This window comes from Chlorocebus sabaeus, chromosome 4 (genome assembly GCF_047675955.1).
Source record: "Chlorocebus sabaeus isolate Y175 chromosome 4, mChlSab1.0.hap1, whole genome shotgun sequence".
In the NCBI taxonomy this organism is placed as follows: domain Eukaryota; kingdom Metazoa; phylum Chordata; class Mammalia; order Primates; family Cercopithecidae; genus Chlorocebus; species Chlorocebus sabaeus.
Window position 1 is genome coordinate 51,622,885 of NC_132907.1, and position 21,342 is coordinate 51,644,226.

Here is a 21,342-nt window from a genome sequence, read left to right on the forward strand (position 1 = left end):
CACAAGAAAGAGCTGTAGAGCTGTCTTGGAAATTAAAGAATTAAATTGAAGAATTGTGAAAGAAAAATCTAGAAAAGATAAGCAATATAGAAGACACGAAAACTGGGTAATCAATTCAGAAAGTCCAACATCTAATTATTAGAATTTCCCATTACGCTATTATGCTCCCAATAAAGTAAAACATATTGTTTCTATTGTACCTGAATTGCCAGCGAATCTCAGAAATTTAAAAAATAGTACAGTGAGAAAAAACTCTGAATTCTCACACATTCTAATGAAATAAAAAAGTAGAAGGAAAAAAGCTAAAAGAAAAGATAAATCCTGTTTGGGTGTGTGCATCTATGGGTATTTAAAAATTCATTCTTATTTTGCATAATTTTTTTCCTAGAGATTTTCCTTAGAAATCTAGAAATAGGAGTTCTGAGCACAGGTTGTGGGGTTGCTCTAAATAGTATATATTTTTGACTACTTTCTAGTAGAGTCCAAAACATCAAGCTTCATCATGTTAAAAGCAAAGCAAATAATGGAAGTGATCACACGTACCTAACTGAAAACCAAATTTCAGATGTAAGTAAGTTTTTTGTTGTTGTTCTTTTGCCTTTTGCCCTTTAGATTTTGTCCGATTTTTATGGACATTAATGAGAGCTTAGAAACTCAACCAGACCAAATTATGGAGTCACATCACTGCAGATCAAAGCCTCTGGAGGAGGTAAAATGGTCCTTAATTGTTAGCTTGCTGTTGCTATATAGCAATCCTTTAAATAAGATGAAAGAAAATAGAGCTTACTTGGTAATTCATTTTCTTGACTTATAACCCACTGTAAAAATAGTATCAATGAAAACCATCTCACCTTTGTTCTCTCAGTCTGAGTTTAACTGATAAAACTTCTGGGCAAGGCTCTTAGGCAACCTTTTCATTGGTTGGCAAGGTCAGGCATTGGTTTCCTTGAAAGAAAAGCTGGGTTTTCTCTGTGTGTGGCAACAAGGTTCAAGACAGCCAGTCCTCAGTTATAATCCTTCTTGGGCAGGTGCACCTTCAGGGAGAATAATTAGCAAATTAATCTCATTTGAAAGTTTATTTTACCATTTTGAAATCATTTGCATCATCTTTGCTTTTACCTCAGCTCTTTATTTCTCAACACACATGTCAAGATTACCATGCGGTGCAGTGGGGGAAATTCCAAAGCAAATGGAAAAGCAGTCAGTGTGGGCTGGTTTCTAGGACAGCAGTTCTGCTCTGTGACACCATCTCTCCCCTACTTGGTCTCAGGGGGAGGCCCTCAGCCCAGGTCTACCCCCATCCAGTTCGCACTCAGCATCCAGGGACAGTCCATCTAGTCTGATGGGTTTACGTCAGCTCTTCCCATATATACTTCTACCGCACTTGAGGTTCCCTTTGCCATCAACGCCACAGACTCAAACGCCTAGGAGAACAGTGCAGGAGTTCTGTCAGTGACCAAGTGCAGTGCCTATGCCCGGTGTGGTAAGGCAGTCCTTGCTCAGCTCTAGCCAGGGCAGCCATGCCAAAATGCAGGTTTACTTTTGCCAGATCTTATAATTCTTGAAAAGAAACTGGCAATTAAGAATTTTTTGGTAAACTCTCTCAAATTTTTATTTCCCGGTTGTTTTTTTATTTAGAGGCAGGGTCTCACTATGTTGCCCAGGCTGGTCTTGAACTCTTGGTCTCAAGAAATCCTTCTGCCTCAGACTCCCTGTAGCTAGGATTAGAGGTGCAATCCACCCACCATGCCTGGTAACTCAATTTTTTGTATGTTTATGTTTTTTTGGTGGTTTTCAAATTTTGTTTTGTTTTTTGTTTGACACAGGATTTCACTCTGTCACCCAAGTTGGAGTGCAGTGCTGCAATCACAGCTCACTGCAGCCTTGACATTCCATTGCTCAGGTGTTTCTCCCACCTCAGCCTCCTGAGTAGCTGGGACTACTGGTATACACTACCATGACAGTTATTTTTTGTAAAGACAGGGTTTTGCCATGTTGCTCAGGCTGGTCTGCAACTCCTGGTCTCAAGTAATCCACCCGCCTTGGCCTCCCAAAGTGGCTGGGATTACAGGCATGAGCAACCATGCCCATCAACTGTCAATTTTTAAAGTATAGATTAAATGCTTTTAAAACACTGGTCAAGTGAAAGTGAAGTGTCAGGCTGGATTTGGCCTCTAGGTTGGTCATTTCCCGGCTCTGTTCTAGGTTTCATGGGAGAATCATCCAAAAAAAAAAAAAAGATGGGGAGGGAATAGTTCATAGGTCCATAGTCAAATACATCTGGAACTGCTGCACATTATACCCCTCTTAGATATTTGCATTAGTACCTTACAGTCTTGTAGTTTTAAAACCACATGCACAAACAAATGTCTGTTTAATTCAGCGTTCCCCAAGTTTATTTAACCATCTAATTCATCCTTGTTGAATACATTTTTGTCATTGACATTTTCCTTATGACTCTAACCTCAGAGGTGGACAAAGTTGTCAAACATCTGTAAGAATTTAGGTCCCAACAGGAAGATTATGAAAATGATTCAGTATAGAATGAAACAGAAAATAGATAGTTGAGTTTAATCCACCAATGCAGCACATGAGGTAGGAGCTACCCACCTGTGGGGTCTGGGATGACACAGTAATAGTTTAACAATTATCTCTTAACCTTGGAAAGATTTAGTGTTAAAAACAGAAATGCTTAAGAGACTCAAACCCTCCGGTATTAATATTTTTTGTCTTGATGAACTTGTATGAAATTTGTATTTCAATGTACTTGTCATGTGAAGAGAATTTGGCATATTAAAGTAACAAAATAGTTTTGTGACTCTAATTTAAAATGAAAAATCGGATAATTTAGATTTGTGATTTTAAGTTGAAGTTTTGTTGTTTTAAAATAGCACTGAATTAAATGTATTTAAAAGAGCTTAAGGTTCACCCTTGTCTATATGTTTAAATCATTATATTTGTAAGAATTACTAGTATTCTGGAAGCATTTTTGTTATCAAATAAAGTTTTTTAAAAGGAAATGAAACAAATAATAAATGCAGTTTAAAATGGTTAAAAAGCTTTCCTTAAGCTTTGAATGGGATCAAACATTAATCCTTAAAAATTATTGTCTAAAATAGGAGGCCGGGCATGGTGGCTCATGCCTGTTATCCCAACAGTTTGGCAGACCAAGGAGGGCAGATCATGTGAGGTCAGGAGTTTGAGACCAGCCTGGCCAACATGGCGAAACCCTGTCTCTACTAAAAATACAAAAATTAGCTGGGTGTGATGGCAGACGTCTGTAATCCCCACTACTCAGAAGGCTGAAGCAGGAGAATCGCTTGGACCCAGGAAGCAGAGGTTGCAGTGAGCCAAGATCGCGCCACTGCACTCCAGCCTGGGTGACAGAGCAAGACTGTGTCAAAATAATACACAATAAATAAAATAAAATAAAACAAATTCCCATCCCCATGTTGGCCAGGCTGGTCTTCAACTCCTGACCTCAGTTGATCTGCCCACTTCAGCTTCCCAAAGTGCTGGGAATACAGCCATGAACCACCATGCCTGGCCAAGAGGAGTTTAAATTAAACAAGATTAGCCATGAGCTGGGAATTTTTTATGCTAGGTGATGAGTACATGAGGGTTGTAATGTTCTATAAACAATTTTTGTGTATATCTAAAATTGCTTATAATACAATTTTTAAAATAATTGTTAAAATTAACCACATCAAAAAATATAATATTTGTAATAAAATGTTACTCATTTTACAACAGGCAACAGTGCTCATTAAATGCGTGCATGACTGACTGAATGAATGAATGACACAACATGACAACTCTGTAAAGTGAGGTATTGTCATTCCCTTTTCACAGATACCAAAACCAAAACCAAAACTAAAACCATCTGAAGTTAAGGCAGTTGCCCTGGATTTCTTGACTGTTAGCTCCATGAAGGTGAAAACTGTGTATTTAAGTAAACATTACAACATGTGAAACCATGAATTTCAAAGATCTAAAGAAGAGAATGAAGTCATATCCCAATAGAAACATTGCAGAAACCCAAGTTAGAAAATTTTAATCTCATTTATAATTCATTCCCAAAACACAAATCTTCCCATCTTCTCTGAGGACCTATGCCTGCCTCCAAACAAAAGGGATAGCATTAAGATACTGAATGGAATCATGCATTGAATCACAAGAAGGTGGACCTGAGCAGCCAAACAAAATGTATTCTTCATCTGCTCAGAAATAACTAATTGAAGAAACAGTGCAGGAACACTCATACCCGTTTGCAGCTCATGGTTTATTTTTAGGGCATTAAAAATATTTGTAAGTCAGGCCGGGCGCGGTGGCTCAAGCCTGTAATCCCAGCACTTTGGAAGGCCGAGACGGGCGGATCACGAGGTCAGGAGATCGAGACCATCCTGGTTAACACAGTGAAACCCCGTCTCTACTAAAAAAATACAAAAAATTAGCCGGGCGAGGTGGCGGGCGCCTGTAGTCCCAGCTACTCGGGAGGCTGAGGCAGGAGAATGGCGGGAACCCGGGAGGCGGAGCTTGCAGTGAGCCGAGATCTGGCCACTGCACCCCAGCCTGGGCGACAGAGCGAGACTCCGCCTCAAAAAAAAAAAAAAAAAAAAAAAATTTGTAAGTCAAAGCAGAAACTGCTCTTTTGCTGCCTTGTAACTTTATTCAGCTCTAATGCAGTGTGCACACTAAGAAGCCGAGAACACTTGAGTGATGCCCTTAGCGGATGTTAGAAAAACCTTGTTTTCTGTTTGAGCAAAACTCAAGAAAGTCTATCAGGGTAACAGGCCACAAAGCTATGGCCATGGATAAGGAAAAGAGTGTTGTAGAACAAAAGCTCTTAGTTTTATAATCATAAAACGTTCCAGTGGATTTGAAACCTTTATTAGGAGCCTCTCATACCTGGTAAGTGATCCCTTCACACAGAATAAGCAATCCATCTGATAATTTTTAAATATTTACCCAGCACTGGAGGTAAGTGAGAGGTGGCAGTTGTTAGGGACAAGAGGAAGGTTAAGTTTTTTTTGTTTTTTTTTTTAAATGTCACTGTTGCCTTAGAAGAAGGAAAGAAAATAACAGGCAGGTTCTTTTACATCGACCACCTAAAAGTCGCACTGTAAGAAGCAACAACCTCTCCTCCTTGTCTCCGCCATCTGCTCAGCAGCCGTGAAGCAGCAATCATGCGTGAGTGCATCTCCATCACATTGGCCAGGCTGGTGTCCAGGTTGGCAATGCCTGTTGGGAGGCCTACTGCTTGGAACATGGCATCCAGCCCAATGGCCAGATGCCAAGTGACAAGACCACTCGGGGAGGAGATGACTCCTTCAACAGCTTCTTCAGTGAGACGGGCTCCGGCAAGCACGTGCCCAGGGCAGTGTTTCTAGATCTGGAACCCATGGTAATTGATGATGAAGTTTGCACTGGCACCTGCCACCAGCTCTCCCACCCTGAGCAGCTCATCACAGGCAAGGAAGATGCTGCCAGTAACTATGCTATTGGCCAGGAGATCACTGACCTCGTTTTGGACCAAATTTGTAAACTGGCTGACCAGTGCATGGTTCTCCAGGGCTTCTTGGTTTTCCACAGCTCTGGTGAAGGAATTGTTTCTGGGTTCACCTCCCTGCTCATGGAACAACTCCCAGTTGATGATGGCAAGAAGTCCAAGCTGGAGTTCTCCATTAAGTCAGCACCCCAGGTTTCCACAGCTGTAGTTGAGTCCTACAACTCCATCCTCACCACCCAGTGAGGACATGACTGCCCTTGAGAAGGATTATAAGGAGGTTGGTGTGGATCCTGTTGAAGGAGAAGGTGAGGAAGAAAGAGAGGAATACTAAAGTAAAAATGTCACAAAGGTGCTGCTTTTACAGGGAAGCTTATTCTGTTTTAAACATTGAAAAGTTGTGGTCTGATCAGTTAATTTGTATGTAGCAGTGTATGCTCTAATATACAATTACTGACCTATGCTTTAAAACATGACTGATTTTGCAGACCCAAACTGTCCGTTTCTGTGATGAGTTTTGAATAAAGTATCCCCTGTCTTTAAAAATAATAATAATAATAATAAATATTTTTAAAAAGTGAACAAATATGCAGTAACAATCTGAACAGAATAAATAATACTTTTTAAAAATCTTCATATATATGGAAATTTAATATGTAATAAAGATGGCATTTCAGACCACTGGGAAAAGGTAAATGATTCAATATTATGACGCTTGTAGGGGCTAAACCAAGAGACGGCTTTAGCTCTCGCACCACCACAAATTCTTCAGTAGCCCTCATTCTTTGATATAGATAAGAAAATTATATATCTATAAATATAGATATATAGATATAGATAGATAAAGAGAGAAATAGAGTTTCACTCTGTCACTCAGGCTGGACTGCAGTAATGAGAGGATGGCTCACTGCAGCCTTGAAATCCTGAACCCAAGCAATCCACCCAACTCAGTCTCCTGAGTAGCTGGAACAACAAACTTGTGCCAACATGCCCAGCTAATTTTTTATTTTTGTAGAGATGGGGTCTCACTATGTCGCCCAGGCTGGTGTTGAACTCCTGAGCTCAAGTGATCCCCCTGCCTCAGGCTCTCAAAGTCCTGGGATCATAGGTGTGAGCCACAGCAACCAGCCAAGAAAACAATATATTTTTTTATTAGTGTAAAGTGCCATGCAAATACAGAGGCTCATGCCTCTTCTTGTAATATTACTATTCCAAGACACACCCATATAGAAAAGCTGGAGTCACTACTGGGTGTCAGGACAGACCATGTGCATATGTATGTAGTGTGTACTTGTACACGCACCAAAAAAAGCTCTGGTAAAATGTAGGTTGAACTAGTGGGTGACAAATGGGGAGGGAGTGTGAGGTACAGAATTTTGGAGGAGTGAAAATGAGTGTGATAGGGGTTGTTAGTTGTCCCCGTTCATCTGTTCTTTCTTCTATAGCAGTGGTTCTCAGCCTTAACCTACATGAAAATCACCAGACAGCCTTCAAAAAATGCAGAAGTCTAGGCCCTGCTCCCCAAATACTGTGATTGAATTGGCCTGTGGAGTGGGAGGTGTCTATTTGTTTAAGTTTTCCAGGTGATTCTGTTGTGCAGCCAAATTTGAAAACCACTATTCTATAACAGAGAAGTTTTAGCTGGGCACATTGCTATCCAGCTGAGGACTGTATTTCCCAGTTTTGGCTATAGCTTAGTTTGGCCATGTATCTGAGTTCCAGTCATGGGCTGTGAGCAGAAGTGACACATTTGACTTCCATGTTGTGACCTTAAAAAAAGAAGCATGACCTCCCGCCCCTTCCTTCTTCCCATCTTCTTGCTAGCTAGAATGTGGACACAGTGGGGTAAATGGAAACAGCCACCTTGGACCAAGATGGAAGCCATGTGCTGAGAATTGCAGAGCCACAGAGAAAGAGCCTAAACTCATCACTACACAGTCATCAGATCAATCCAGGATTGCTACCTTGCATATTATGACCTGAGAGATATGATTCTATCTTCTTTAAGCCTTTCTTGTTTCAACCTTTGTTATGGCAACCTAATGTCTGTGCAAGAGGGCTTTCATTTCTTACTCCATTTGTTTCTGGGTTGTTTGAATGTTTTATAACATGTATAATTAGTTTTATAACTTGAAATTTATATGTAATCAGTATATGTTTATCTATAGGTAAAGATAGAGATATTTCAAGGGAAGTACTCATTCTTTAAAAAAAAAAAAAAAAAAAAAGGCTAAAATTAGGCTGGGCACAGTGGCTCACGCCTGTAATCCCAGCACTTTGGGAGACCAAGACGGGTGAATCACGAGGTCAGGAGTTCGAGACCCTGGCCAACATAGTGAAACCCTGTCTCTACTAAAAATACAAAAATTAGTTGGGCATGGTGGCATGAGCCTGTAGTCCCAGCTACTTGGGAGGCTGAGGCAGAAGAATCACTTGAACCCAGGAGGCAGAGGTTGTGGTAAGCTGAGATTGTGCCACTGCACTCCAGCCTGGGCAACAGAGCAAGACTCCATCTCAAAAAAAAAAAAAGGCTAAAGTTTAAAAAAGAAAAAAAAAGATACAGATATAGGTTGATATTGATAAATATGTATAAATAGAGACAAATTTTATCTGTCTTGTCTACATCTATCTGTATAGCCTATAGAGATTTAGATAGGTAGATATAAAGTACAGTGGACCAATGACAGAGTCCTGATTTTAGTTTTCTGATACGTCAAAATATTTCCAATTATTTATACCTTCAGGCAAATTAAATTAAAGAATCTTTTTTTTTCTTTTTTTTTCTTTTTGAGATGGAGTTTTGCTCTTGTAGCCCAGGTTGGAGTGCAATGGCACGATCTCAGCTCACTGCAACCTCCACCTCCCGGTTCAAGTGATTCTCCTGCCTCAGCCTCCCGCATAGCTGGGATTACAGGCTCCTGCCACCACACCCAGCTAATTTTTGTATTTTCAGTAGAGACAGGGTTTCTCCATGTTGGCCAGGCTAGCCTTGAACTCCTGACCTCAGGTGATTCACCTGCCTCGGCCTCCCAAAGTGCTGGAATTACAGGCATGAGCCACCACGACCGGCCCAAGAATCTTTGTTGAGGACTGGTCATGTTAAAGAAACTAAGGTGAAGCAAGTAAGTGTGTCATTGTTTTAAAAAGTACTACATTCACTTGTGAGTAGCAAATTAATTTCAACAAAACAATATCATCTACACTTTCGTGTAATACTGTTAATCTAAATTTCATTGGTTTGAAGGTTTTTTTTGTACTTAACTCAGTAAAATTTGTTTTGCTTTATATGTATACAAGCTTTAAGGAAAATAAAGTTAATTAATTAATTAATTAATTTTGAGACAGGGTCTCATTCTGTCACCCAGGCTGGAGTACAGTGGAATGATCTCAGTTCACTGCACCCTCCACCTCCTGGTCTCGAGAGAGCCTCCCACCTCAGCCTTCCAAGTATGTGGGACCAAAGATGCGCTCTGCCACATCTAGCTGATTTGGGGGTTTTTTTTCATAGAGACAGGGTTTTGCCATTTTGGCCAGGCTGGTCTTGAACTCTTGGGCTCAAGTAATCTGCCTGCTGCGGCCTCCCAAAGCGCTGGGATTACCGGAGTTAGCCACAGCACCTGGTTGGAAAAATACATTTAAATTGGAGTTTTATATTTGTACATTTTTAGTATCTTTAACATAAAATTTTTGTTTATATTTATTTATAATAAAATAGGTCTCGGCCTGGCACGGTGGCTCACGCCTGTAATCCCAGGACTTTGGGAGGCCGAAGGGGGCGGATCACAAGGTCAGGAGATCGAGGTCATCCTGGCTAATATAGTAAAACCCTGTCTCTACTAAAATTACAAAAAATTAGCTGGGTGTGGTGGCGGGCACCTGTAGTCTCAGCTACTCAGGAGGCTGAGGCAGGAGAATGGCATGAACCCAGGAGGCAGAGGTTGCAGTGAGCCAAGATTGTGCCACTGCACTCCAGCCTGGGTGACTGGAGTCAAGAAAAAAAAAAAAAGGTCTCAACCAAGGAGTTATGAGAATTTTAGTCCTTTAAAAGTTATCAGTAGATGACACAGTTTTAAGAATCTCTGCTTTTGAGGGAGATTTCCCCAAATTAAACAACCAAGTGAGGTCATGGAATAATACAGACTCAGGGTCAGAACAAAATTACAGTCTCAGCTTTCCCACAAAATGTCTTTGTGACCTTAAGCCAGTCTTTTCCACTCTCTGGGTTCAGTATCTTTACTGGCAAGTGAGAGTGTTGGACCCTAGTATGTTTACAGATCATTCCAGCCCTGCCCTTCTGAAATCCTGGATTAGACAATACGGGGTGAATTCCAAAACATTTGTGCAAAAAAAACCACTTAAATCCAAGTGTCACATTGCCCCCTTCTGGACCTTTGTAGTATCCACATGGATGAGATTGATAAAATCCATAAAAATAATAAAAACTCATAATAAATCACAAATATAAAAAATCCATAATGAACCCTAGATGGACTTGTGAAATAGCATAGCCCAATTCCCTTTCTCCCCTGAGATAACCTAGAAAGTCACATTTGAAGGTGCTCTACTAGAAGCGTTAGAGGACAACCCAGGAAAGGAAAAAGGGCAAAGGGTAGTAAAGTTGTAGGAAACACAGGGATGTGGAAGGCGGGCTGAATTCAAGAGAGTTTTACACAGTTCTATCTCCAGCTATTCCCCCAGTATAAGAAATATTGTTAGCTATCTATTATCAAGTGCCTATTATGTGCCAAGAACCAGTTCTTTTATTTTATTTTTTATTTTTATTTATTTATTTATTGAGACAGAGTCTTGCTCTGTCTCCAGGCTGGAGTACAATGGCGTGATCTCGGCTCACCGCAACCACCACCACCCAGGTTCAAGCAATTCTCCTGCCGCTGCCTCCCAAGTAGCTGGGATTATAGGCATGCGCCACTACTCCCTGCTAATTTTGCATTTTTAGTAGAAACAGGATTTCTCCATGTTGGTCAGGCTTGTCTTGAACTCCTGACCTCAGGGGATCCGCTTTCCTCAGCCTCTCAAAGTGCTGGGATTACAGGTGCGAGCCACCACGCCCGATGAACAAATTCTTTTAAAATCCTCCCAGCGACTCTTCCAGTCAGGCACGAATTATCTGTGCCCCAAATGGAACCTGCTTATTCTCACAATCTTGACTCTTTTCCACTCAGTCCAAGTAGTCCCCATACTATGAGGATGGCTCCTGCCCCCACTGCCTTCTAGAGGCCTTCTTTGACTACTTCAGACTACTTTGACTACTACACTCACATTTCCCTCTGCTATTATCCTGTGCCACTTGAGATCTGTATCCCATAATCTGGTCCTTGATTTCATATCTTTCTAACTCATTTGTGTGAGTTAAGCCTCCTCACAAGTTGTTCTTGAGAGCAGGTTCCATGCACTGAGGGCTTCATCCACCCACTCTACCTGCCATCACAGGCATCATGCTGAGTGCATTATACTTGACACTCAGAAGATGACTTTATCTTCACTATGTCCTCCATCTAGTTCCTCTTTAGGAAAAACTACCATCCTTTGGGGAGTAATCTCTCATATTTACTTTAAAGTAGGAGAACTAAACTTCTGATTTTCTTCTCCAGACTTATTCCTCTCACAGTTTTCCCCATATTGGTAAATGGCAACACATCCTTCTAGCTGAAGTCAAACATCCTCACTCCTGTTTCTCTCTCATACCCCAATCTGTCAGGAAATCCTATGGGCTCTACCTTCAAAATATTTCCAGAATACAGTCATTCACTGTCAAGTGTAAGCCACCACTGGCTTTTGATCCTGTTACAGCCTCTGTCCTTCCCTGCCTCCTGCCCACCTTTAACAGGGCTTGTTTCAAACAAAGCATCCAGAAAGATCCTTCTAAAAATGTCAATTTATGTCACTTCTCTACTCAAAACCCTTTGATGGCTTCCCATCTCACTTAGAGTAAAAGCTAAAACCCTTAAAAGGGCATTCAAGGCCCTGCCCAACATGGTCCCCATCCTTCCTAAAGTCATTCTCAATCACACCCTTGAAACTACACTACAGCCATGCTAGTCTCCTCCACTCTTACTTGAAGGCACCAGGCATGCTCCCACCTTCTGCAAATTCCTACTGCTCCTTTAAGACTCATTTCAGTGATACCTCTTTCAGGAAGCTTCCCTCACCGACCCACTCATCATAAACCAGGTAGGGTTCTCTTTTGTACTTCCAACACCTGCCGCTAACATTGTGATTTTCTCCACAACTTTGTACAGTTATGACTTTTATATCAGGCTGTCTCTCTTGTCAGGTTGTCAGCTTCTTAAGGGTGGTGACCCTTTTCGACATTGAAGACAAATAAGGAAACAAATACTATGAAGACAACAAGTGGTTTTCTGGCCATCACAGAGAGGTTATATATGCTACTGAAATGAATGGCAGAAGCACATCCTGGGATGTGGATGGAAGCCTGGTGCCTCTTGAGTGGCTTCATTGGCTTCACTGTATGACTGAAGATCCTCCTACAAAATCAACTATTGCTAGTAAATTTATTTGGACAAGTCATAAATTCACTGTGAGTAGCACCCCAGAATATGTACTTTATTCAACCACTAGAATGATTCAGGAGAAGTTCCTACCTTCAAAACCTTCAAGTAAAGACAATGAAAAATAATTTAGGCATGCAAAACACGGGCCTTTTCATGAAACTGCATAAAATTTTACTGCTTACGAGTAACTTAATTAAAATTGTTCAACTTAAAAAAAAAGAAAATAATTTTTATCTGAGGAATGCAAGTCCTTTTAATTGTTAGGTCCAAAGAGATATTAAAATAAGATAGTAATCATGCCTTTTTGAGCTATGTAGTTATCTCTTTTTTTTAATCATTATTATTTTTGGAAAGAGGGTCTCGTTCTGTTGCCCAGGCTGGAGTGTAGTGGTGCAATATGCAATCATCTCTTGACACTGCTTGCTATTGCCACAAGAAGCTAAAAATTAAACTAATAATTCCACACTGGCCACTATAAACCTGACACTGTAGCTGAAGAATATATAGTCAATTGCAAATCAATGTTATTTCTGTAAATGAATGAGAATCCCTGGAAAACAACTTTGTATCAGCCCACTCTATTTGTTTCTGTCCCCCTTTTAAAAATCCACTTGTGGCCAGGCACGGTGGTTCAAGCCTGTAATCCTAGAACTTTGGGAGGCCAAGGCAGGTGGATCACAAGGTCAGGGGTTCAAGACCAGCCTGGCCAAGAGGTGAAATCCTATCTCTACTAAAAATACAAAAATTAGCTGGGTGTGATGGTAGATGCCTGTAATCCCAGCTACTCAGGAGGCTGAGGCAGAGAATTGCTTGAACCCGGGAGGTAGAGGTTGCAGTGAGCCAAGATCATGCCACTGCCCCCCAGCCTGGGTGACAGAACGAGAAGCTGTCTCAAAAAAAAAAATTCACTTGTTATTGCTGTTAATCGGAATGTATTTTCAGGGCAACTTGAATCTGTGCTCTTGAATTGTAATCCTTGAGCTTGACCCAAATGAACCCTCTACTTATATTAATTTTGTCTCAGCTTCTTCCTTTTAGGTCAAAAACCCAATCCCTCAGTTACTGAGGGACAACGGTACATTCTGTGTTTCTACTAAGGAAATTGACTGGAACAGATAATTTATTTCTACAGTAAAACAAATCTGGGGTTTTTTTGGCTTTTTTTTTTTTTTTTTTTTTTTTTGAGATGAGTTTTTTGCTCTTGTTTCCCAGGCTGGAGTGCAATGGCACAATTTCAGCTCACTGCCACTTCCGCCTCCCGGGTTCAAGCGATTCTCCTGCCTCAGCCTTCCAAATATTAATTGTACAAATGGATTGTACTTCAGGGGTCCAAGCAGTGCAGGTGGATTATGGGACACTTCGATTGGGGGTGTTAGGGGCGAGAGGACAGTGCATAGGTTCTTGTATTCAGTGATGAAAATAAAGTAATATATTCAACCTTTCTACTGCATCTTTCTAATCAACGGATTTTTCTTTTTAAGCCTCAAAAAGAATCTTTCATGATGCTGCTATTTTTGCACAATAAAACCAACTAGGGACAGTCTTTAATTAGTGTTTTAAAAGGCTCATACATTTACATTAGAACATCACCTATGATGCCTTTGATTCCTAAGTCCATTGATCTGCCAAAGCGCTGAAATCTCAGGCAGGAATTCATTTATATCAACCTAATTTGAAACAAAAGCAGCTGCTTTCCTGACCTCTGAATTATCCACCTAGGGGCTCAAAGGTTTCCCACCTATCAGATTTTCTTCTCTGTTCTGGTAACCTCTGGAGTGAAGCTGATTTTTCAAAGGCAGAAAACAGCTCCTTGCCATGGTAATCATTTAACAAAAGGAAAGTAACATTAATAAGAAGAGAATTGTTGGTTCTTAATAGCTCAAGCTGTATGATAGATACATACATACATGGCTGTTACTATGAAAATGTCTAGGTAGCAAGGCAATATGGAAAATGAGATATCCAAAATGTTATTGAAATTTAGAGAATAATCTCAATGAACTACTCTGGCCCTTAATAAAAATTATTATGTCAATAATACCTAGCTCTTATATATACATTTTATGTGGTAGGCATTATTCTAGATACTGTATGTGTATTAACTATTTAATCCTTACAAGAATTTTAGAAGGTAGGTGCTAATATATCAGGTTTCAGAACAGGGAGCTTTAGTCAGCACAGGGAGATGCTATCAGGTAACTCTACCCAGCTGGGATTCGAGCCCAGGCAGGGAGGCCCCAGCCTCAGGATTCTCAAGCACCACTGTGTGCCATATAGTTATTTCCTGAATGCCTTTATAACAACCTAACCTTTTTTTTTTTTTTTTTTTTTTGAGATGGAGTCTCGCTCTGTTGCCAAGGCTAGAATGCAGTGGTGTGATCTCGGTTCACTGCAACCTCCACCTCCCAAGCTCAAGCAATTCTCCTGCCTCAGCCTCCCGAGTAGCTAGAATTACAGGCATGCACCACCACGTCAGGCTAATTTTTGTATTTTTAGTAGAGATGGGGTTTCACCATGTTGGTCAGGCTGGTTTCGAATTCCTGACCTCGTGATCTGCCCACCTCGGCCTCCCAAAGTTCTGGGATTACAGGCGTGAGCCACTGTGCCCAGCACAACCTAACGTTTTTTTAAAGTCCAGGATTTAATACTTAGTATAAGGTAAGCTGAACACTTTGTTATATGCTGTCTCTAGCCTGGTACAAAGCAGGCTTTCTTTTTTCTTTTTTTTTAAGTGACAGGGTCACTCTGTCGCCCACGTTGGAGTGCAGTAACAAGATCACGGTTCACTGCACCCTCGAACTCCTGGGCTAAAGTGATCCTTTGGTCTCAGCCTCCCAAGTAGCTGGGACTAAAGGCATTCACCACCATGCTTGGCTAATTTTTTTTCTTCATTTTTTGTAGAGACGGGGGTCCCCCTATGTTGCCCAGTATTGACTTTGACTCTTGGGCTCAAGCAGCCTTCCCACTGTGGCCTCCCAAAGTGCTAAGATTACAGGTGTGAGCCACCACACCCAGCCCAAAGTAGGCTTTTGATAAATGTTTCAGGGGTGAATGAATGAGTACATAAATGTGGAATACCACTGGTTTTCTCTCAGCTGCCTTAGTCTATCACTAACAGTTTTCTTCTTTCTCTTCTCACTGCCCACCCGGCAACCCACCAATTTGATTATTATGAATTCATCCTGTCTTCCCCCTGCTCTGTGCTAAACCATAAGATGGTATTTCTCATCCTTCAGTGATTGGACATCCTGCTCAGAATTCACAAAGGGAACTGACAGTCCCCTGGCGAATGTAGGACATAAGGCAAGGCCAAAAGAACTTTTTCACAAAAAAATAGATGGCCTCAGGACCCCAGCAACAGCACCAGTGTAGAGCCATAATAGACACTGAGATGAGCCAGAGGTAGTGTCTGTCCACTTGGGAAGCAAAGGGACTGAAACTCTCTTGCCTCATCCTCCAAGATCTGCACTAGCCACAGAATGCTTCATCCGTTTATTCAACATTTACTGAGCATCTACTATATGCCAAGCACTGTGCTGGTCATAAAATGCATAAGACATAGTTCCTGTCCTCAAGGAGCTACTTGAGTCTGTTAAGATTAGCCTAAAGCTGCCAGGTTAAATATTCCAAGTTCAGCCTAATGGTTTCTCTGTAATAGTGAACTGTAACCTAACTAAATGCATAAACAGATTAACCTACCCTTGTGCCAATCATCAAGTTTCAACCAATCGAAGGCAGCCAACTGTTCAAACTGTGTTCAAATAGGGCAAACGCTGAGCTATAACCAATCCAGCTATTTCTGTGCCTCACTTACGTTTTCTGTGCATTACTTTCCTTTTTCTGTTCATAAATCTTCTTTGACCACACAGTTGCCCTGGAGCCTCTCTGAACCTGTTCTGATTTGGGGGCAGCCCAACTGGAGAATCGGTCTTTGCTCAATGAAACTCTTTAATTTGTCTAAGGTTTCCTTTTCTTTTCTTTCTTTTTCCCTTTTCTTTTTTTTTTTTTTTTTTTTTGAGACAGTGTCACTTGTCACCCAGACTGGAGTGCACGATCTTGACTTACCACAACCTCTGCCTCCCAGGTTCAAGCGATTCTCATGCCTCAGCCTCAGGAGTAGTTGGAATTACAGGTATGCACTACCACACCCAGCTCAGGTTTCACCATGTTGGCCAAGCCAGTCTTAAACTCCTGACGTCAAGTGATCGGCCCACCTCGCCTCCAAAAGTGCTGGGAGTACAGGCATGAGCCACAGCACCAGGCCTAAGGCTTTTCTTTCGACAAATCAGAAAGACGCTCTTTTCTCTCTGCCCCAACAGCACCACAATTCACTTAACAGTATTCTCTTAATCTCTTACTTATTTATCTCCACACCTTAGTGGGACTCGCTGGGAGTTCATGTATTAATGTCTATATGGAAATCATCATTCATTCATTTGTGTATCAAGTGAGCACCAATATGTGGCAGACACTGTTCCAGGAGAGGGGATGTCATGAGGGCAAAGCAGAGGGCATCTCTGCACTCTCACGGCTTATCATGATCGCCCTCTGCTTACTGCCTTCTTCTCTCATGATCCCCACTATGCTTACTACCTTCTTCTCTCGGCTTCTTCAAAGCACTTAACGTTATATAAAGTAATCATTATAACTATGTGTCATATTTTTAACATATACAGATGTAATACATATAACAATAATAGCGTAACAAAGGAAAGGAGGAAATGGAGCTACAAAGGAATAAAGTTTCTGGATCCCACTAAAATGAAGTTGGTATAAAACTAAACTAGGTTTTGATTAAGTTAAAATGTATATTGTATGCCTTAGAGCAAATGTTAAGAAAATAAAAATATATAACTACAAAATAATTAAAGAGAGCCACCGTGGGGCGGTAGCTCACGCCTGTAATCCCAGCACTTTGGGAGGCTGAGGCAGGCGGATCACCTGAGGCCAGGAGTTCGAGATCAGCCTGGTCAATGAAACTCTGTCTCTACTAAATATACAAAAATTAGCCAGGCATTACAGCCAGGCCTGTAATCTCAGCTACTCGGGATGCTAAGGCAGGAGAATCGTTTGAACCTGGGAGGTGAAGGTTGCAGTGAGCCAAGATGGTACCACCACACTACAGCCTGGGTAAGACTCTGTCTCAAAAAAAAAAAAAAAAGAGAGATATCCACATGCAAAAGAGTAAATTTAGACCTTTACCTTAGACCATAAACAAAATTTAATTCAAGATGCATCAAAGACCTAAATGTAAGAGCTAAAAATATAAAACTCTTAGATGAAAACATAGGCATAAATCTTCACAGCCTTGGATTAGGCAATTATTTCTTAGATATGAAACCAAAAATATAAGCAATAAAAGAAAAAAACACATAAACTGGGCATTATCAAAATTTTAAAATCATATGTATCAAAGGACACAATTGGCTGGGCACGCCTGTAATCCCAACACTTTGGGAGGCCGAAGCAGGCAGATCACAAGGTCAGGAGTTCAAGACCAGCCTGGCCAACATAGTGAAACCCCATCTCCATTAAAAATACAAAAATTAGCCAGGTGTGGTGGTATGCACCTGTAGTCCCAGCTACTCAGGCGGCTGAGGCAGGAGAATCGCTTGAACCCAGGCGGCAGAGGTTGCAGTGAGCCAAGACCACACCATTGCACTCCAGCCTGGGCAACGGAGACAGACTCCATCTCAAAAATAAATAAATAAATAAAAATAAAAAATAAAAAAAAGACACAAGAAAGTGTAAAGATAATTCACAGAACAGGAAATGTTTTTGCAAACTGTGTGTCTAATAAGGAACTTGTATCTGTATATGGAATCTGTAAGTAACACAACTCAATAATTGTTTTAACATCACCTGATATCATTTGGATATTTGTCACCTTTAAATCTCATGTTGAAATTTGATCCCTGGGCCAGGTATGGTGGCTCACACCTGCAATCCCAGCACTTTGGGAGGCTGAGGTGGGAGGATCACTTGAGCCCAGGAGTTTGAGACCAGCCTGTGCATCATAGTGAGACACTGTCTCTACAAATAAAATTGTTAGAATTAGACAGTGTGGTGGTTCATGCCTTGTATTAGTCCATTCTCATGCTGCTAATAAAGACATACCTGAGACTGGGTAATTTATAAAGGAAAGAGGTTTAATAACTCATGGTTCCGCAGGGCTGGGGAGGCCCCAGGAAACTTACAATCATGACAGAAGGGGAATCGAACATGTCCTCCTTCACATGATAGCAGCAAGGAAGAAGTACTGAGCAAAAGTGGGAAAAGTCCCTTATAAAACTATCAGATCTCATGAGAACTCACTCACTATCATAAGAACGGATGGGGGAAACTGCCCCCATGATTCAATTATCTCCACCTGGCCTCTCTCATGACACATGGGGATTACGGGAACTACAATTCAAGATGAGGTTTGGGTGGGGACACAGCCAAACCATATCATTCCTGTAGTCTCAGCTCATAGGGGGTGGAGTGGAGGCACTGAGGTGGCAGGATCTCTTGAGTTGAGAAGTTGAGGCTGCAGTGAATGTGACTGTACCACTGCACTGGGGCCTGGGAGACAGAATGAGACTCTGTCACAAAAAAAAAAAAGAAGAAGAAGAAAAATTTGATCCTCAATTCTGAAGGAGGTGGGGCCTAATGGGAGATATTTGGGTCCTGGGGAAGGATCCCTCATGAATTGCTTCATGTTGTCCCGTGTTAGTGAGTGTGTTTGCTCTATTAGTTCACGGATTGCTGGTTGTTTTAAAGAGCATGGCACCTCCTCCTCTCTCTTTCGCTCCCTCTCTCGCCATGTGCCACACTGGATCCTCTTGCCTTCCACCATGAATGCAAACTTCCTGAGGCCTCATCAAAAGCTAAGCAGATGATGGTACCATGCTTCTTGTACAGCTGGCAGAATTGTGAGCAAAATAGGTGTCTTTATAAATTATTCAGTCTCAGGTATTCCTTTATAGCAATGCAAAACATACTAACATATAACCCAATTAAAAATAGACAGAGGAGGCTGGGCACAGTGGCTCATGCCTGTAATCCCGGCACTTTGGGAGGCCAAGGCAGGCAGATCACTTGAGGTCAGAAGTTCAGGACTAGTTTGGCCAACATGGTGAAACCCTATCTCTACTAAAAATACAAAAATTAGCCGGGCATGGCAGTGGGTGCCTATAATCCCAGCTACTCAGGAGGCTGAGGCAGGAGAATCACTTGAACCCAGGAGCCAGAGGTTGCAGTGAGCTCAGATCGAGCCACTGCACTCCAGCCTGGGCGACAGAGTGAGACTCAGTCTCAGAAAAGAAATAGAGGCCTGGGCACGGTGGCTCATGCCTGTAATCCCAGCACTTTGGGAGGCCGAGGTGGGTGGATCACCTGAGGTCAGGAGTTTGAGACCAGCCTGGACAAAATGGCGACACGCTGTATCCACTAAAAATACAAAAATTAGCCAGGCGTGGTGGCACACAACTGTAATCCCAGGTACTTGGGAGACTGAGGCAGGAGAATTTCTTGAACTCGGGCAGAGCTTGCAGTGAGCCAAGAAAGTGCCACTACACTCCAGCCTGGGCGACGGAGCAAAACTCCATCTCAAAAAAAAAAAAAAAAAGACAGAAGATCTGAATAGACATTTCTCCAAAGAAAATAAACAAATGACCAATAAGCACATTAAAGGATGTTCAACATCATTATCCATCAGGTAATGCAAAAACCACAGTCAGATACTACTGCATACCTGCTAGAATGGCTAGAATAAAAAAGATAATTAACAACAAGTGTTGGCAAGGGAGTAGAGAAACTGAAACCCTAATATGCTGCTGGTTGGAATGTAATACGGTGCAGGACTTTTTTTTTTTTTTTTTTTTTGCATGTCCACACAAAAACTTGTACATGAGTGCTCATAGCAGCTTTACTTACAGTAGCCAAAAAGTGGAAACAATCCAATATTCATCAACTGATGAATGGATAAATACATGTAATATATCCATACAATGGAATACTATTCAGTAATAAACAGAAATGAAGTACTGATACATGCTACAACATAAATGACTCTTGAAAACATTACATTAAGTGAAAGAAACCAGTCACAAAGGACCACATTGTATGATTCCATTTACATAAAATGTTCTGAAGAGGCAAATCTATACAGACAAAGTAGATTCATGGTTGACTGGAGTATGAGGGGAGAGATTGGTAAAGCTGGCTAAGCAAAGCAGGGTTTCTTTTTAGGGTAATGAAAATGTTCCAAAATTGATTGTGGTGGTGTATGCACAACTCTCTGAATATGCAAAACCATTGAGTTGTATCCTTTAAATGAGTGAATTGTATAGTATCTAAATTATATCTCAATAAAGCTGTTAAAATAACCAAAGGAATTAAAATGTCACACTAGAAAATATTCACTTCATGCAAACCATCCAGCCAGCTGCCCCCAAAATCCTTTTCCTACCTTGACCACATTTTCGGATTAAATATAACTTTCTGATTCCAGACCATTTATGTTCTCTTTCTGTCATTCCCATCTCTGCCCACATTTTCCAGCCAGCTTACATTCTCAACAGCTATCTCCATTTTCATACTTTTATTTAGATCCTGCCCACTGGTCTTTGCTTAAACTGTCCAAAATATAAAGACTTATACAATCGGGGAAGGCAAGAAATTGAAGACACCTCAGTGCTTCTCTCCTCCTACCTCCTTGCTTTATGAATTAGGAGACAAAGGACAAAAAGCTTCCATGACTTGTCCGCAGTAACCAAAACACTTCTTGCTCACCTCTTCCAAAAAGCCTTCATACACTAAGTGCCAATATTTCTTTATCTTTTTACCCAATCTCTGATACCTTTCTTTATTGCACTGTCAAAAGATAGGAAATGCACTCATCTCAAGAGATTAACATTTAAGTCCACATCCTGCACCTCAGAGAAAAAAGGCAGGCCTTTTGTGTTCATGCTCATCGCATCTGATTTCTCTCCTGATACAGCTTTTCTTTCCTCGATTATCATGAATGACTGTTCAAAATTCACAGGGGGCTCACTGAGTACCAGCCCTGAGCAAACAGAGTCAGACTCACCAGTTTCCATTTCCTCAACTCACTTCACAGAAAACCATGCCTGGGGTCTTCAGAAAAAGCCTTATTTAGTCCATACAAAACAATACTACATTTTAAAATGCTACTCAGGAAATAAAATGACAATAAAGGGTATTTACATTTCTCATTGGTATATACCTATATGTACACCAAGATCAAAAGAATGAGTAGGTTTTTTCAAATCAAATAAATATTCATCATGATGAGAAACA

The 21,342-nt window shown here is 41.1% G+C and overlaps 1 protein-coding gene and 1 pseudogene across 4 annotated transcripts in view; one reads left to right on the forward strand and one right to left on the reverse strand.

Moving 5' to 3' along the window:
• Positions 1-21,342, reverse strand: part of NIM1K (NIM1 serine/threonine protein kinase) — a 96,762-nt gene that overhangs the window by 48,847 nt on the left and 26,573 nt on the right. For 3 of the 4 annotated variants that reach the window (XM_007961494.3, XM_073014775.1, XM_073014777.1), the window contains one exon: positions 852-1,034. The gene's annotated coding sequence lies outside the window, so the exon portion shown is untranslated. Of the gene's footprint in view, positions 1-851; positions 1,035-5,521; positions 5,628-21,342 lie in introns of those variants that run through there. The other variant, XM_073014776.1, reaches the window with a different exon arrangement.
• Positions 5,187-5,752, forward strand: LOC103215212 (tubulin alpha-1C chain pseudogene; annotated as a pseudogene).